The sequence below is a fragment of the Dendrobates tinctorius genome, unplaced genomic scaffold (assembly GCF_039654945.1).
Source record: "Dendrobates tinctorius isolate UK_male_01 unplaced genomic scaffold, ASM3965494v1 ptg000237l, whole genome shotgun sequence".
Lineage (NCBI taxonomy): Eukaryota > Metazoa > Chordata > Amphibia > Anura > Dendrobatidae > Dendrobates > Dendrobates tinctorius.
Window position 1 is genome coordinate 8,762,537 of NW_027361904.1, and position 6,744 is coordinate 8,769,280.

The 6,744-nt window shown below is 41.9% G+C and overlaps 1 long non-coding RNA gene across 1 annotated transcript; it reads left to right on the forward strand.

Moving 5' to 3' along the window:
* Positions 1-260: 260 nt before the first annotated feature.
* LOC141060405 (uncharacterized) lies at positions 261-4,473 on the forward strand. Its single transcript, XR_012222701.1, has 2 exons — positions 261-840; positions 2,970-4,473. It is a non-coding gene; the product is annotated as an uncharacterized lncRNA (long non-coding RNA).
* Positions 4,474-6,744: the final 2,271 nt, after the last annotated feature.

The following is a 6,744-nucleotide window of genomic DNA, read 5'->3' on the forward strand; positions in this document are numbered from 1 at the left end:
AAATATATCGTCAATAGTGCCAGAATGTGTGAGAGTAAGTTGAAAACCTTACCACAAAAGGGTGACAATAGAATGCTTGTGGCCACTTTTCTAAGGGTATAAACAGACCATGCCGCTTAATGAGATCATGTCCCCAAAACAAAAGTAGTGCCAAAGGGGAGGTAGAAGTAGTGTCTTACCGGTCCGTCGGTGCACAGTGTGTGCCTGAGCAATGAACGCGGTGTTCGCCGTTTGTTCTGAATGCTGAGTCTAGCGTGGCCGCACGGTGTTTATATATGTTTATCTGTTCTACAAAGTGTGTATTAGAATTAGAACAGAACAGAGAGTAAAAGTTCAGCTTTTTACATCGGAAGCAGAGATTGCTGGGCATCATAACAGGCCAGTGGGATCCTGCTAGTATATATATATCAGACAAAAAAACATAATCAATGTATATTATTATGACAGAGTGTAAAGCTGAGAGACCAAGGTTCTGAAAGTTCTAGATCCTCATGGGACAGGAAAGATCAATTCAAAGATTCAAATACCAAAGGGGAAAGAAATAATCCTAAAAGGAAAAATCCATGGTCTCCCATTTCTGATAAGAGAGCTAAGGTAAATACATTGCAAGTGAATAATCTCTCCTCACATAATCTGACTTTGGCCCATAAAGGTGCTTGAATTGTCATTGTCCTTCTCCCCATGTAATAATTTTAATTTCTTCCAGTTGTTCTCCCGTAAGCAGGTTTCAAGAAAGTTGCACTCCAGATCTTCCGCTCTAACCAGTAATGAAGTTTCTGAACAAGAAGCAAGTGAAATATTGGAGAACTTGGAGCGTGAGAATAGTCCCGGATTTTTCAGGTACCTCTCCGCCTCCTATATTTTCGAGATCCACTACGTTTCCCCACTTGTCACTTTGCCCACAAGTTGAAATTTTTACACGCCTCGTTACGGAGGATTTTAAGCAGATTAAAAACAGTAGGGGGCGAGATAATCTTACATTTCAACAACGAAAGGCACTTGAGGAGTTAAAAAGATTGGATTATGTTGTAATTAAACCAGCAGATAAGGTGGGGAAACGTGGTGGTCTGGCCGGTGGAGGGGTATGAAAAAGAAGCATTTAGACAGTTGAGGGACAAAGATACCTATTCTCAGTTGACAAGTAATCCTTTATGTCAATTTAGGGAGAAACTTATGTTTATCTTGGAAATTGCATGTGAGAGGGGGACAATCTCCAAAAAAGTTCTTGAAGGCCTGATTGTCAAATTTCCTTTTGTGCCCACGTTTTACCTTCAGCCCAAGGTTCACAAAGATCTGTCTTCCCCACCAGGCAGTCCGATTGTCTCTGGCATTGGAGGGCTTTGCGACCCCATATGCAAGTTTATTGATTTCTATCTGAAACCACAAGTGGAAACGCTGTCCTCCTTTGTCAGGGACACCACGGACGTCCTGAGACGGGTTGACGGTCTGTCTCTCGACTCGGACACATTGCTCGTGGTAGCTGACGTGGAATCGCTATATACAAGCATACAACATGATGATGGAATGAGAGCGGCACAATTTTATTAGGAATCCAGTAATATGGATAAGCATTTACTTGAGCTGGTGTTGGACTTGTTGCGATTCATCCTGACACATAATTTTTTCACATTCAAGGATCAATATTTTTTGCAAAAGCAGGGGACTGCAATGGGTGCGGCATGTGCACCATCTTATGCAAATCTATTCCTTGGCTATTGGGAGTGGAGTTTAATGAGTGATGGCGCACATGCCGTTTCACAGATCCTTAGATGGTTTCGTTTTATTGATGACTTTTTTTTTTGGCAAGGAACAGTTGTTGAGCTACATGCGTTTATGTCAGGTTTGAATCGCAATGAATCCAACATCAGGTTGACTTATAGTTATAATCAGCATAAAATATCATTTCTTGACATTGAACTTAATGTGCAAACGGATGGGACAATACATACAAATCTTTATCGGAAGGATACCTCTGTAAATGCTCTATTACATGCATCATCTACACACTTACGCTCTACGATCAATGCGATTCCGATAGGTCAGTTCCTCTGGGCCCGGAGGATCTGTACCTCTGATGATCAATTCGAGAGACAGGCATGTGACCTTGGGCGGAGATTTGTGGACCGTGGGTACAGCAGACGTAGTATAAAGAAGAGCTATACTAGGGTCAAAAAAATGAGGAGGGATGAACTGCTAATGTTTAATGAACAAAAGAGACAGACGGGTGTTGGTGCTACGCGCTTCATATCCCTCTTTAATCATCAATGGGAGATGATGAGGAAGATACTCACAAGACACTGGCCTATACTGATGCCAGATCCAGTGCTTAAGGATCAATTGTCTCCTTCTCCTTTGATGACTGCACGAAGGAGCAGGAATCTAAAGGATATGTTGGTCAGAAGCCACTATGTGAATAAACCACCCTCCATTTCTGGTATTCTTGATAAAAGGAAAGGTTTCTTCCCATGTGGAAGTTGTTTAGCTTGTAAAAACCATGAGCGATCCACGTCATTCATGTCATCGGATGGCCTCACGAAATTTGACATCAGAGAGTATATTACATGTACTACGACCCACGTAGTATATTATGCTAGATGTAGCTGTAATCTAGTATACGTGGGTCTAACATCTCGTGAACTACGTGTTCGTACAAGGGAACACATAAGGGATATTGAGGCCTCCCGTGATATGGATGACGTGGAAGGCCTTAAACCCATTCCAAGGCATTTCCGTTTAAAGCATGGATGTAACTCTGCGGAACTGAGAATCAGAGGAATTGATCGCATTAAATTAGGTATCTGTGGGGGTGATGCTATGCGTTCCCTTCTTCAGAGGGAATGCAAATGGATAATTTCCCTTAATACATTAATGCCGGCGGGTCTAAATGAACAGATTAGCTTTTCCCCATTCTTAGAATATAGTTTATGTACTGTGTCTTATTGGTGTTTTTTTGTCTTGTCTATTTTCAGTTTGTCTTATGTATGGAATCATGATGTCCTCCCCATCACGTGTTCCAGATGTGGGATAAAGACTTCGTACACGTTATCACATTATTGGAGGATACTGTATTCGGATTGAATTTTTCAAAAAGGGTTTTTTGTATAAAGATTTTTTTGTAATTTTAGATTTTTCACTATGTAGGAGGATATATATAATTCACCTTTTGAGATATCTTTTGCAATACCACAAAGATCTTACGGATGACTAGCGTCCGTGTGAGAATATAAGAATTTTCACTGCGTATATATATGTTTGTTCACATTTTTTCTTTTTTCTTTATTATTAATATTTGGTGTCACTTTGTGGGATTGTTAAATCCTGTGACTCATAGAAAACCCCAATTTCGCACTGTAAGAACAGCAGCGGTGGATGCCGTGTTCACACAGGTCTTGCTGCCACCCACCAATGACAGACATTTGAAACTACAGCCAGCGGCTGTTCTTACAGCATGAAACTGGGGTTTTCTATGAGTCACAGGATTTAACAAACCCACAAGTAATCCCCTTTGGGACAATTCCCTTCAGGCATAGCCATAGGATGTTTATGCCAACTTCTGGTTGGTGCAACTTATGGAGCTTTTCAAAGTCACAGATCTAATAGTTTATATACCAGTTCTTACATGGTGGATAGTATCACCTTCAATAGCACCTAATTCACTATTGGTCATACAATATAATGTCCAGAAAATTATAGAGATAGGAGCAGTCTTGTTTACTGATGAAGGCTAGTTGATACAGCCGAAACGTCTATATTTGTGACTGCAAATAAAAATTCTTTATCTTTGCAACGAGTTGAGTGCCAAAATTTTTTTGATTATTCTATACTGGTGTCGGAACCTTCTTTTGTGCACCGACACAGCTGTGCCACATTATACTATTGATTGGTGCACATAAGAGCTGTCTCAGACCACAAGCCCATACTAGGGAGCGGCCTGTCTGAATCCTATTCATATTAGACACTGTTCACATGTTCAGGTTTTTAATACATTAGATAGGGACTGCTTCGATAGGGGTTACCTTGACGTGGTGGAGCAGCTTGGTGTACATTTTTTTGCGCAAAAAAAGTATATAGACTAAATACCCTGTATTTGTTATCCAGCACTTGCTGATTACTGCCATTTTTTATTGCAGAGTATTTTTGCAAATCTATCATTGTGTTTTCTTGTAGCTACTGATTGGGATTATGACCCACTGATGGATAGGGGAGGGATCACTGGGTCCATTGTACACCTCACTAGGGGGATTTTTTCACACCTCTACCTGTCTTTGTCTGTGGGGCCTCATTTACATTGCGGCACAGGCTGTTTCTATATAAGTGTGATATACCCTATTGTCCTAAATACTGAACTATTGTTGCCCCTTGGTCTCTCAGCTTTGCACTCTGCCATAATATACATTGATCATGCTTTTTTGTGTGATGTAATTTAGCTATATGTAATATATCTAATAAAAAAATTGGGATATATACTTTTTACACATGGATTCAGACTCCCTTTTCTCTCCGTGTCTATATGGTTGATGGAGTTTTTCTGTTGCTAATGCTAGTTGGTGGTGGAGGTTTATTTCCCCTGACCACTACCTTTTGCAATGACTTGTGCCATTGAGATATTGTATTATCTATATATATATATATATATATATATATATACACTCACTGGCCACTTTATTAGGTACACCATGCTAGTAAGGGGTTGGACCCCCTTTTGCCTTCAGAACTGCCTCAATTCTTCATGGCAGAGATTCAACAAGGTGCTGGAAGCATTCCTCAGAGATTTTGGACCATATTGACATGATGGCATCACACAGTTGGCGCAGATTTGTCGGCTGCACATCCCTGATGCGAATCTCCCGTTCCACCACATCCCAAAGATGCTCTATTGGATTGAGATCTGGTGACTGAGGAGGCCATTTGAGTACAGTAAACTCATTGTCATGTTCAAGAAACCAATCTGAGATGATTCGAGCTTTATGACATGGCGCATTATCCTGCTGAAAGTAGCCATCAGATGTTGGGTACATTGTGGTCATAAAGGGATGGACATGGTCAGCAACAATACTCAGGTAGGCTGTGGCGTTGCAACGATGCTCAATTGGTACCAAGGGGCCCAAAGAGTGCCCAGAAAAAATTCCCCACACCATGACACCACCACCACCAGCCTGAACCGTTGATACAAGGCAGGATGGATCCATGCTTTCATGTTGTTTACGCCAAATTCTGACCCTACCATCCGAATGTCTCAGCAGAAATCGAGACTCATCAGACCAGGCAACGTTTTTCCAATCTTCTACTGTCCAATTTCGATGAGCTTGTGCAAATTGTAGCCTCAGTTTCCTGTTCTTAGCTGAGAGGAGTGGTACCCAGTGTGGTCTTCTGCTGCTGTAGCCCATCTGCCTCAAAGTTCGACGCACTGTGCGTTCAGAGATGCTCTTCTGCCTACCTTGGTTGTAACGGGTGGCAATTTGAGTCACTGTTGCCTTTCTATCAGCTCGAACCAGTCTGCCCATTCTCCTCTGACCTCTGGCATCAACAAGGCATTTCCGGCCACAGAACTGCCGCTCACTGGATTTTTTTTCTTTTTCGGACCATTCTCTGTAAACCCTAGAGATGGTTGTGCGTGAAAATCCCAGTAGATCAGCAGTTTCTGAAATTCTCAGACCAGCCCTTCTGGCACCAACAATCATGCCACGTTCAAAGGCACTCAAATCACCTTTCTTCCCCATACTGATGCTCGGTTTGAACTGCAGGAGATTGTCTTGACCATGTCTACATGCCTAAATGCACTGAGTTGCCGCCATGTGATTGGCTGATTAGAAATTAAGTCTTAACACACAGTTGGACAGGTGTACCTAATAAAGTGGCCAGTGAGTGTATATATATATATATATATATATATATATATATATATATATATATATATCAGAGCTGAAGATAGGAGTAGCTAACCTTGACAGCTTCTGATAACTTTTTGCTATGGGTATTAAATATACCAGGCCAGGAAGAAACATGGATCCAAGATATAAAATGAGGGATCTGGTGCGCTTGGAGCATGGGCAAAAAGCAGTGAAAATTCCTACAAAAATTTTAAAGCGAGCGGGAATGCCGAAGAATGGGTGTTTGGATGTTGAAAGATGGAAGCAATTTAGCAGAGAACATGAGAAATGGATTGAGAAAAATGGTTATGAGGAGCAAGTGGCTGCATGGATAAGAACAGCTGAGCAGCATGATCCATATTTTAATACTGATAATGATGATGACGAGGGGGAGCTAGCCCAGCGAAGGAGAGGGATAATGCAAGTAGCGCAGGCACGAGCAGCCCCTCCTTCACAGCAACAACCTGTGTTAATAGCTCCCTCCGCCCCTTTGAGTGAAAGGGGGAAATCGCTCTAAGTGACTCAAATGTTATCAGTAGTTGCAGTCCTACAAAAGACAAAATCACTAGTGGAAAAGAAATAGAATCCATGTCCACTGAGGCAGCAGTTTCAACTCCAACGGCTAGTACTGTGCCTTATTTGTCTTCATCATCATTTTTGTCTCCCCCAGACCCTAACATGTCAGGATTCCGTTCTGGTCAGATCCCAGTGATTTATCAGACACCAGGAACCACATATATTCAGTATGTGGAGGAGAGAATGATTCCTCTTGCATCTCCAGTGCAGATGCGTTTGAGCCCCCTCGCCTATGAATCTTCTCCTCCTACATATTCGGCTACAAGACAATATCCTGCGCTTCCAAGGGGGTCCCCAG